The 12,304-nt window shown below is 41.9% G+C and overlaps 1 pseudogene; it reads right to left on the bottom strand.

The window, feature by feature from the left end:
* Positions 1–12,304, bottom strand: part of LOC117368564 — a 50,053-nt pseudogene that overhangs the window by 15,815 nt on the left and 21,934 nt on the right.

Raw genomic sequence — 12,304 nt, 5'->3', positions numbered from 1 at the left:
AGCATACATAAAGATTTGTTTATAACTATAAAAAGAACTACACTTCCCCCTCCCCATTCACGGTTTTGACACTTGCGATTTCACAAATTTGCAATTTTTTTGTTTAGCACATTTCCGCCTCTCTCCAGCCTTCCTCCCGGCATCCCGGCCTTTACTTAGTGGTCTAGCGGGCTTTCTTCCTACGCTCTTGCTCCGTGTAGATCATCAATAGGGAATCGCTGCCGTGAGCTCCCATCGTAGTCTCGAGAGACTATGGGAACTCACGGCAGTCATTTCTTATTGGCGATCTGTACGGGGCAGTAGCTTAGGAAGATCATTCCTGCCCCGAAAGCCTGCCAGACCACCACTTAAGACCAGGATGCCGGGAGAAGGCGGGAAAGAGGTGGGGTGGGTCAGAGCCAGATGATTTTTTAATTCACCATCCGGCTCTGCCCCTATCCCCCACAAATACCGAAGGAGAAGTGTAATTTTAAAGCCATTTCTGGAGGTAAATCACTCTCTGCCCATACGCCGAGAGGCTGGATAAGCTGGGGCTCTTCTCTCTGGAAAAGAGGAGGCTCAGGGGGGATATGATAGAGACCTTCAAAATACTTAGGGGCATAGAGAGGGTGGATAGGGACAGGTTCTTCAGACTAATAGGGACGACAGGTACGAGGGGGCACTCAGAGAAACTGAAGGGGGATAGGTTCAAATGCAAGGAAGTTTTTCTTCACCCAAAGGGTCGTGGACACATGGAATGTGCTCCCGGAGGAAGTGATCCGGCAGAATACAGTACAGGGATTCAAACAGGGATTGGACGTATTCCTGAGGGACAAGGGGATCGTGGGGTACTGAGGGAGGTGCTGAGGTGTTGCATAAGTATAGACAGCTCACCAGGTCGTGCAGGTGCAAGGCCGGAGGGTTAGGACTTTGATGGGAAGATAGGACTTCGATGAAAAACCTAGGGGACCCATTCTGGTGATTCAGGCAGGTCATTACCTGTTGGGCCGCTGCGGGGGCGGACTGCTGGGCGGGATGGACCTGTGGTCTGACCCGGCAGAGGCACTGCTTATGTTCTTATGTTCTTATGAGTGAAGCTCCAGTTTTGGGACACAGGGTGATGGGTGATTGGGAGCTCCCACATGGATTTCCTGGGAAGGCAGCACCTAATGGCCGGATCCGGCCTCCCCCGTCGAGTGCATACAGGGGTTGCTGAGTGCCATGTTGCAGCAGCAGCTCTTTGGGAGCGTGGATGTCAGCGTCTCAGGACAGGCCTGCACTGGGAAGACGGAGCTATAGCTCAGTGGTTGAAGGGCACTTCTTCCATATTCACAAGGTACTGTGTTATATTGCCTATGATGGTTAGGTATGCCAGCATATTATCCTATCGGTGCCAGTGGTGCCCGCATGGTGCTTTGGTGGTTGGGCTTAGGCAGAATGCACTGGAAGTGGGGTTGCACAGAAGCTGCAACAGGTAGCAGTTACAGGGGGAGAATGGAGTCTCATGCAGTAGTTTGGGACCTCCAATGCATATTAAGTGAATTGGTCTAAGCATATTAAGTGAATAGTTAAAAAAATATATATATATCAGCGGCATCCTGGTCTGAGCAGCCAGATGGCATGGTTCACATTCTTGGTCAATGGCATCCTAGGGTCTCTAGTGGTCAAGATCAGAATCCTTGGGTGTGTTTTGGATTCTACTCTTTCTTTGACTAATCAAATTAACAATATATCAAAAAAATGTTTCTTTAGTCTTCGGATGTTGAGGAGGGTCTGTCGTTTTTTCCATCAGCAACATTTTGCCATTATTGGTCCTGGCTGTTATATTGGTTCATTGGGATTATGTAAACTCCCTTTATATCAGTTTAAGTAAGTGCAATTTAAAGAGATTGCAACTTATTCAGAACACAGCTGCCAAATTAATATTTGGCAAGAGTAGATATGATCATGTTACTTCATTAGTGAAGATATCTTTATTAACTTGTGCCATTTTGTAAAACAGTTGTAAATGTTATTAATATTGTGCATCCTTATTCAGGCCTGCAGGGGCTATTGCATTTGCTTAAAAAATCAAAAGATATATAGATAGATTCCAGAACTTGGTGGCAAAAGGAATGGCTGTGTAACTGCTGAGCTCCTCCCTTGGGCATACATACTGCTTATTATTTGATATTTTATTTCCTCCTAGCAGTTTTTTTTAATATATCACAGATGGCCTCAGGAAGAGAGACATGTTTAGAGGCTTCATTTGCTGCTCAAGGATCAGGTAAATGATCAAGCATGACCCTGTGACTCCTTCTAAAATGCTATTGCCAGGTGATTCCATGGAGATGTTCATGAATTTGATGGAGAGAGTGAAAATGTGCAAGAGCTTTTACAGGGCAACTCATCAAAGTTAGTTTTGGTCCAGGAAGAACTGACTAACCTTACTCAACAAGTACAAATATCTAATTTCAGGCTTGATGGCAGTGAACAGCGGATCACTGAATGTGAGATTAAAATAGTCCAGTGCCAATCGGACCATAAAGCAGTCCTTACTCTTACAAAGAAATTGAAGGATTTTGAAAACAAGGAGTGGAGAAATAATTTAAGAATTATGGGACTTCCTGAGGGTATTGAGGGAAAGAATATGATCAGATTTCTAAGGTGCTCTCTATAATCTTTTCTCAGCCTCTGGAATTTGAGAGGGCTCATCGGATCCCATCAAGAAAGAAAAACACTGCTACTGGCCCCAGGCCCATAAAATTTAAGTTATTGAGATTTCCACAAGTGCTGGAAAATTTGAAAGTGGCAAGGGAAAAAAAGAATATACCGGATTTTTCGCTCTATAAGATGCACTTTTTCTTCCCCCAAAAAGTGGGTGGAAATAAGGGTGTGTCTTATGGAGCGAATGCATATCCTCCCTTAATTCCTCCAGTGGTAGAGTTTTGTAGGGCAGGAGCTTTCACCCACCTGCCTTTCCCTCTGGCTGACTCCCAAGCGGCAGCGGCAGAGCAGCAAAGAAGGCAGGCGTGAACTTTTTGCTTCCTGACTTGTTCTGATAACAGAGCTTTCAGCCTCTTGCCCTTCCCTCTGGCTGACTTCTGAGCGGCAGAGCAGTACAGAAGGCAGGTACAAACTTATCACTTCCTGCCCTATTCCGCCACCGCCTGCCATCCCACCACCTCAAGAGCTCACCCTTCTCGCTGTGCTGCTTATTGGCTCCACTCCCCACCCTGCCCATGAGATGATCAACTGGCCTGGACAGACTATTGCCCCAGCATGTCTTCAGCCACAGAGGAGCCATGAGCTTCAGCTCCATCTCCACGCTCTTTGGCTGCCCCAGTCCTAGGTAGCTCTACCAGAGACATGGAACAATTTCTTATGGCATCTCTGATCAAACTGCATTGAACATTCATATGTTAGGTAAGCATGGCATTTAAATAATAATATATTTCAGTGTTCTTTCCTATAGTTATTAATGAAAGAAAACAATTTGCAAGTGCTAAGACACTTTAATTTGTTATTGCTAATTTTTGGCTAAGCAAAATGCTTTTATTTTTCTGTAGGGTAATGCAAATATATTTTTTAAAAGGGTTGCAGGGCTGTGTTTTTGTTTTTTGGGTTGAAAAAAATGAATGCTTTGTAGCCCAGCAAACACTATCCCCTTGCCTACCTACTTACCTCGGGATGGGGGGCCCTGCCTGCCTGTCACTAGTCTGGCCTGCCCTGTCCCTACCTGCCCTGTCCTGGCCTACCACTAGACTGCCAGAGGGGGGACAGGGTACAGAGCGTGGCAGGGAGAATTTGGTTCAGAATGTTTTTTTTCTTGTTTTCCTCCTCTAAATCTAATGTGCGTCTTATGGAGCGAAAAATATGGTAATCTGGCAGGGGATCCAAATTGTTTTTTCCCCCAGATTTTGCAAAGGCAACAGTGGCTATGAGGAAGAAATTTTTGGTACTTTGCTCAAATCTGAAGCAAATTGACTCTGTTCATTTGCAGAAATTAGATAGTTCTAAGTCAAATAGATGCTGGCTCTGTCATCTCGATATAGGGACACTGGATCTTCAATTGTTCTATTGTTCTTTGATACTCAGTTTTTAGAGATCTATATGGGGACATATTACTCTAATTCTAGAGACTGTGGTTCCAATGTCATATGAAGCGGTATTATGTGGGAAGCTGATATATTCTATCTCCAGCAGATAGGCATAAAAACAGGTTATTGTGTATAATGATTGGGGTAGCCATCCAAATGAGTACAAAAATCTGGAAGAATTGTGACCGCTTAAATTTCACTTTTTGGTGGAATTCGATATGCTTGTATTATCGTTATGAGAAAATGATGTCTGAACAAAGGGGTAAGTGGTTTAATCTGACGTGGTGTCCATTGACCAATTTTATTAATTCTAATTGAATGGTTTTTCCCTTTACTTTTGGTTATATATTTTACATCCAGGGAAGGGGGTGGGTGTGAGGGAGAAGAATAATGTATAGGGACTGGTTTATTTATGAGTTGTTAGTACTATTGTATGGATATCTTGAATATATTGAAATCAGGGGGGAGGGGGCTGAAAACTATTCTTATGTAATTCACTTATGGATTTAAGTGCTGTTTTTCAGGTAACTTGTTATGCAATTTTTGTATGCATTGTTTGTAGAATGAAAATGAATATATATATATATATATATATATATATATATATAAATAGATAGATTACTTGTGCTCAGATAATTAAACAGATATTTGAAGCAAATACAATAGCCCCTGCAGGCCTGTTCATACGGTGAGTGGCTTAACATGAAGAATTTGATTTTTATTGGTTGATTTTTATGATTAATATGCAACAAGTACAGGGGTTTTTTCATATGTAAAGTTTTATACAAAATAGTTTTTTGAGGACTGTTAATAGTAGGGTCACTAATGCGATTTTCATTTTGGCTTTGCAGCATTCTACTCTATAAGCTCACCTACGCCCTGAAGAAATGGTTGAAACGAATATTCCGTCGGAGAGGTGTTGCTGCTAAGCAAGCTAAGTACGCGTTCGATAAATTAGAGTGCATTTAGTAGGTTGTTTTTTTTAACTTTATTTTTACTAAAATATTTCATCATAACAACAAGTACAAAAACTTGAAAGGATTTGGAAATAATCCAATAAGGTAAATATAATTGAATTAACATCAAATAATAGATTAATTAATTATTTAGTCCACAATCTTTGGATCCAAGAACAATGAAAATTAAAATAAAGCAATACAAATACTTAATCTATTAGACAGAATCAGGGACATAGTTATCCCCCATACAGCTGGTTCGCTACACTGTGGGTGGTATAATTGAACCAATAGTGACTCCACCTCCTTCTCTGGCTGTAATAAACTCACATAATTGTTTTGGATCAAAAATTAAGAAATTCTACCCTTCTAAAAAAATACAAAATTTTGCAGGAATTTTTATAAGAATCTGAGCACCCAGAGCCAAAACTCTGGTTCTATAACTAAGAAAATCTTTTCTTCCTTTCTGTGTTTCTTTAGACAAATCAGGAAAAACACATAGAGTGGAACCGAAAAACTTTTCATTCAAGAGCCTAAAGTATGGCCATAGAATTAAGTCCCTATCAAACTCTAGGGCAAAAGTCACAATTAGAATGGTTCTCTCCATTATTATTTCAAGTGAGTCTTCAAATGAATTGAATAAGGCATATTTATAAAAGAAAAAATCATGAGAAAAAAATAAGCACAAAGAAGAAAGATAAATAAATTGAAATAGTATTTAAACACTTATAAGGGCAAAAAAATACACCGGGACTAATGAGGAGTCCATCCAGCTAGAGTCCTTTGGCCCAACTGGCCTTTTGAAGACCCTGAGGTTGATCACTAGCAAATCTTTGTACTTTTGTAAAAACCTTTTGCATTGTGTTGATATTTTGTTACTCCATTACTGAGAGCACTGCATTGGCTTCTGGTATACTGGAGGATTCAATTTAAATGTGCCATTGTTGTATTTTAAAGTTTATATCGGATCTTTTCCCCATTACTTAAGCAAGATTCAAGATTCTTTATTTTTGATATATTGTCTATAAAAATACATGTCTAGACGGTGTACATTATAAAAAATTATAAAAACAATTAAAGGAAGCAAATAAAAACGGTAGTTTATCAAATGTTAAAAATACTGGCCAAATTTAAATTAACATAGATGAGATGAAAGGATAGTAGGGGAAGGAGAGGTTGTTTAAAATACATCGAAGTAAAATTAATAAAAAAGTACGGTAAATGGGGAGTGGTAAAAACAATAGGAGGGGGTCACTTCAGAGGAAGTGTTAGATATTTCAAAACTATATATAAATCAGGAAGTTAGAAAGTGAAGGCTGATGCTAGAGAATGTAAACATCTTTAAAGAGGAAAGTTTTAAGTTTTGTTTTAAATTTTTCGAGGGAGTTCTCTAATCGAATGTCGAGTGAAAGGGCATTCCACAAAGAAGAGGCGGTAACTGAGAAGATGGATTTGCGAGTGGTGTCATGAAACAATTCCCGTATTTACGATTGTAGCCACACTGCAGTCCGGGACCAGGACTCTACAGCACTCCTAGTGGCTAGACATAGGGAAAACAACAACGTGTGACCCGGCCTGGAGTCACCCTGCAGGACTGGAGAGACAAGAGGAACTCAATCAAAAAGCACAACCACCGTAGTGTAATATAACATAGATTTACTTTCAAAAATAAAGGTCAGGATGGTTCAAGCAAAATAGATAGTGTTTGCAAAAGGTTCATAAAGCAAAACAAAACCACAAAACACAATCAGTCAATAACAGTTCAGGATTCTTCCTTTTCAAACAATAGCCCTTTAGCCTCCTGAGATCTTGCTCTCCTCAGAGCTTCTTCTCTCAGGGCAGTTATAGCCTGCTCCCAAGCAGGTTGAAATGCAACAATATAGTTCTCTGCTCTGGTATGTGTAAAGTTCACGGTTCCCAAAATGGAAGCCTCCAGTAGTCTATGGAACACTGCTGGGAAATAAAGAGTGTCCTAGGTTTGCCTTTCCAAACAGCTTTACAAAAAAGCTATCAAAATTCCCTCCCTGGGTGTTTGCAAACCTCACCCAAAAAGACACACTCACAGCTTCAAAGATTCAAACAAAAATGCAGAGTTCAAACAAAAACTCACAGTCAAAAGGGTCATTCTTGGCAACTGGTAATTAATCCAACCTCCATGGATTCAGGATATTCCCCAAGCTATTCAGACAGACTCCCTTGCAATTCCATAGGGGTTTCTTCCTCCAGCGTTTGGAGATCCAGAGAGTCACCAGCCTCAATTACCTCCATGGGTGTACAGCTCTCATCTCTGCTTGGACCAGGGGGGTCATTGACTGCCTAACTGTTTGTCCCAAACTGCTACTTTTTCTAGAGCAGGGGCACGCCCTGATCTAGTTGAGTCAGCTTAGACCTGCACAGCTCTTGGGCTCCCCCGGTGGTGACCTGGATATCAGATACCTGGTGAGTTCTCAGTTCTACTGGCTCCCCCTGGTGGATAACAAAGAAATCACCATGATCAGAGCAGGACCAGTCCTGCCTGGTCACACGACATAGAAAGTAAATTTTGATTATTTAATTGGAGGACCCTTGATGATGAGTAGGCGATCAAAAGTTTATCTATAAACGCCGGTTGATTAGAACTTTTTGTTTTGAAGGTGAGGAGAAGTATTTTATAGGAAAGATGATGAGAAACGGGCAGCCAATGTGCATTACAGAGAAGAGGGATGACATGATCACACTTTTTAGCATGATAGATTAATTTAACAGCAGTATTTTGTAATAATTGTAAATGACGGATTTCTTTCTGGGTTATGCCTTGATAGAGGGCATTACAGTAATCAATGGTTGAAATTACTAGGGAGTGAATCAAGATATTAATAGAAGAATGGTTGAGAAAAGAGGAAATAGAACGGATGAGCCTGAGCTTATGAAAACATTTCTGCATGACTGCACTAATTTGTTGATGGAAAGTAAGATCCCTGTCTAGAATGACTCCAAGGAGTTTAACTTTGTTATCCATTTGAATTGGGTAGGAGTCAATACTGATGGGTAGACATAGATAGTCATCTGGGAAAATCGAAAAAAGAACACTAGTAGTTTTAAGAAAGTTCAATGATAGTTTGTTATGCCGAAGCCAAAGGCTGATTTTATTGAATTTTTGATTAATTTCTGTTATGTCTTCAGGGGATGTAGTATTTATGGGATGAAGTAATTGAATATCATCAGCATAAGTATATACAGTAAAACCTATAGATTGGACCAGGGTGAGTAGAGGAGCTAGGAATATATTAAAGAGAAGGGGAGAAAAAATTGAACCTTGGGCACTCCATAGGTTTGGTAGATAGTGGATCTTTCTTTGAATTCTCAACAACACCTTTCATCTAGAGCATGGTTTTCAAAATCCCTCCTGAAGGGTCGCAATTCAGTCGGGTTTTCAGGATTTCCCCAATGAATATGCATGAGATCTATGTGCATGCACTGCTTTCAATGTATATTCATTGGGGAAATCCTGAAAACCTGACTGGATTGCGGCCCTCAAGAGGGGACTTTGAGATCCCTGATCTAGAGGAATACATAAATTTAAATTAGTATTCCCTTCCACTAGGTGTATACAAACCTTAGGTAGGCTTTCTCACTCTATGGCATTTGCTTTGGTAAAAATCTGGAATGATCTTCCTTCAGAAATTAGACTTCTCTCTTCTTTGACAATTTTTAGAATGACTTTGAAGATGTATCTTTTTAAGAAATTCTTAAATGATAAATAAGGGATTGTAATAGATTAATTTTGTCCTATCATTGCCTCCTTTACCTCTTTGGTTAATTTTGTGAACCGGATCGAGTCCCTTTCTGGGAATGACCCGGTATATAAGACAAAGGATTAGATCGATTGGTATTGGTTAAACACATTCAATGAATATCTAATTACACTGGTACTCATTGCAATTCAAACAAATAACTAAAGAGATAGATCTGTTGGCTACTACTGCATGATCAAAGATATAATTTGATAGGGCAAGAGCAGAGTCAGAGGCTGTTTAACCTGTGCTACTGGGGTTATTGCTGGCCGTGTGACAAAAAAAGAAACAAAACCCATATATACTCAAATATAAGTCAATCCGAATATAAGCCAAGACCCCCATTTTCCCCCCAAAAAAGAGGAAAAAAATGGTTGACTTGAATATGTCGGGTGGCTTAATATTCAAGTGTCCTGCCCTGCCAGATTCTGCACTCAGTCCCCCCTCCTTCCCTCCCTGCCCTGCACTCAGTCCCATTCCCTACCAGGCTGTAAACCAAGCCCCGCTACATTCCAGGCTCTGAACACTGTCCCACCTTCCTTCTTTGTATCCTCTTCCCCCTAAAAAGAGCCAACCTCATCAGTGATGTCACAATAGCTTGATTCTTCCATACTCCCCTCTAACCCAGCAAGCAGATTAACCCTTCTCCTTAACTTAAACCACTAATGGTAGGCCAGGACAGGAGGGATCCCTCCCGTCTCCTGACCCAGCCGACACTAATAAATACCACCCTCCCTCGTGTACCTGTTCCCTGGTAGTCCAGAGAAATCCTCCTTTGTAAAGGTAGTAGCCAGTGGCACAACCAGGCCGGCATGCAGGAGCGAGCTTTTCTTGCTGCCAGCCTGCCCTGCACCACTCCTTGATAGGCTGTTGCGAGAACCGCAAATCCTGTGAGAACTTGCGGCAGCCTATCAAGGAGCGGTGGAGGGCTGGCCAGCAGCAATAAAAACTCATTCCTGCATGCCGGCCCGGGTGTGCCGCTGGATACTACATTTACAATCTTTGGGAGGATTTCAGCACGGGATACACGCTGGACCACTAATTTTGAAAAAGCGTTGAGGGGGGGCTCCGACAGAGTCTCAGCTCTTTTCACTCTCTTTCCTGCCTCTAATCTCAGAGATGGGGCCCTGGGCTCAGTGTGTGAATGAGCATGGACCCTACCTCTCTGACTTTGGGGGGAGGAGAGGGAGGGCCACGCTAGGGAGGTGTTGGACTCCTCACTGAAGGAGAGGGGCTTCCGATTTCCAGGGGAGAGAGGAGATGGCTCTCAGAGCATTGTTATTCAGTGCTTTCTGCTCTTGCTGGAAGAGGAATCCTGATCAGCTTCTTAGTATGCAGGTCTCAGTGCAGCTCCTCATGCCACCAATGGGCGTAGGGGAGGGAAGAGGTGGAGGAGGGGGCAGGCCAAAGTAAAAAGCATTTAGGCAAGTCCCGGAGAGAGAGGGCAGTGGAGGAAGGATTGAGAGGGGGGCATGGAGATAGAAGAAAGAGTACGGGGTTAGGGCTCGATAGAGATGGGAAGGGAGGATATGGAGGGAGAGAGAAGAAAGAAAAAGTATGTGGGTTAGGGATAGATGGAAAAGGGGGAGGGAGAGGTGAGGGCCAGAGATGAACAGGGGGTGAGACTGGTAAAAAATTCCAAAATAAAGGGAGAGCAAAGAAAATGCGAGAGCATAGGGAGGTGACATGATAGAGAACAGAAAGAGGGGGAAGTGTCATCCATTGACAGGAAAGGAGGGCAAGACCTGTAGGTTATATCCTGCTCCCAGAGGAAGAAGCAAGAGTAAGTTCACAAGGGAAGATAGTGGGGCCCCATGCTGGCATCGGGGAGAGGGAGGGAAGGAGGTATAGATGGGCAGTGCCAGTAAGAGGGTGGCATGGAGCCTCTTGACCTTGTAAGCATAGGAGTGAGGATAGGGAGCTTTTTATGAGCACCAGAGCTGGAGGAAGCGGCAAAGGAGGATTCAAGCCCTGCTTTAACGTAGTGAGCACATGGCAGGCAGAGGAAAGAAATCAGTGAAGCTCCTGCTGAATGCAGGCACAGCTTCATCTTTCTAAGAAATTTAAGGCTATTGGAGTCCCACTGGCACGGCACTGCTGAATTGGCTACTGCTAGGAAACCGGATAGTAGACTTGAGTCCTTTGGTCTGACCTAGTATGTGACCCAATTGGGGAGTGAGAGGAAAGGAGGGAGAAGGAAGACCAGGGAAGGGAGAGGAGAAAAAAGAGAGATGCCAAGACCATGGGGCACTCCTGGACAACAGATCCTCTTATTAGACAGATGTTTGCAACTTCTGAGATAAGTCATTGTTGATGGTAGTTTAAGTTTGTTGGACATATGTGACTTCTTGGTTTCACAAGGCTCATCAAGTAGTGTATTTTGCATTTTTCTTTGCTTTTTGAAATTCTGGAAAGTTGTGATTTTACACTTGACACTGTGGGCATTTTATTATAACTATTACCAATTTTTGCACTTCTGAATTCATATTTATTAGATTTTTATATATACAGTACTCCCTCGATATTGGTGGGGGTTCCGCTCTAGTAATCCCCGTGAATCTTGAAAAACTGCAAATACGGTTTTTCATGGAGAAGACTATAGAGGGCAGTGGGAGAGGCAAGAGAGAGCAGCCGGAGCACCAGCGAGTGAAGGAAATCACTCGCTCCGACTGTCTCTTCCTTTCTAAAGTCGGGTTTTACCAATCAGAAGGCTATTTATTACAAAGGCAAAAAGATACCAGACCATGGAGAGAGAAGGGGAGGAGAAAGATACCAAACTTGGGAGGAGAAAAGAAGGAATGAGACAGATACCAGATCTGAGGAAAGGTAAGGAGGAGAGAGAGAAAGAGATGCTAAAATCATGTGGGAGGGAGAGATGGAAGGGAGAGGCAGACAGTTTCTTGAAGAGGCATACAAAGAGAGCAAATGCTATATGGAAGAGGCAGAGAGAGGGCAGACAGTGGGTTGAAGGAAGAAAATGATGAGGAATGCAGAAAGATGACAAAGGTAGAAAAAAAAATTATATTTGTTTTATTTATTTATTTTTGCTTTAGGATAAAGTATTATTGTAGCTGTGTTGATAATAGTTTATTAATAGAAAATGGAAATAAGGTGATCCTGTTTATTGGACTAATTTTAATACATTTTTTACTAATTCAAAGACCATAACTCCTTTCCTTGGGTCAGAACAGGGATACTGTAAAAGTAGTACAGTTTATTGATCTGAAGAAAAAGGTTTTAATCTCTGAAAGCTAATTGAGAAATGTATTAGTCCAATAAAATGACAGGCACTAAATTTTCTTCCCGCCATACCACTTGCCTCCTACCCAAATGCAAAATATAAATTGGTGGGCTTCCCAAAGCCCTGCCAGCTGCAGATCTCCTCCTCTAGGAAGGAAGGGGGGATTTGGTCAGAGATCTTTGGAGGTTGCATAGAAGAAAAACTGTACACTGGCACTGTTATGTTAATCTTTGCTGTTTGTTTTTGAATTTTAAAATAAAAGAAATAAAGTGGAAA

The sequence above is a fragment of the Geotrypetes seraphini genome, chromosome 10, assembly GCF_902459505.1.
Source record: "Geotrypetes seraphini chromosome 10, aGeoSer1.1, whole genome shotgun sequence".
NCBI lineage: Eukaryota > Metazoa > Chordata > Amphibia > Gymnophiona > Dermophiidae > Geotrypetes > Geotrypetes seraphini.
This window is presented reverse-complemented; position numbering and strand designations above follow the sequence as displayed.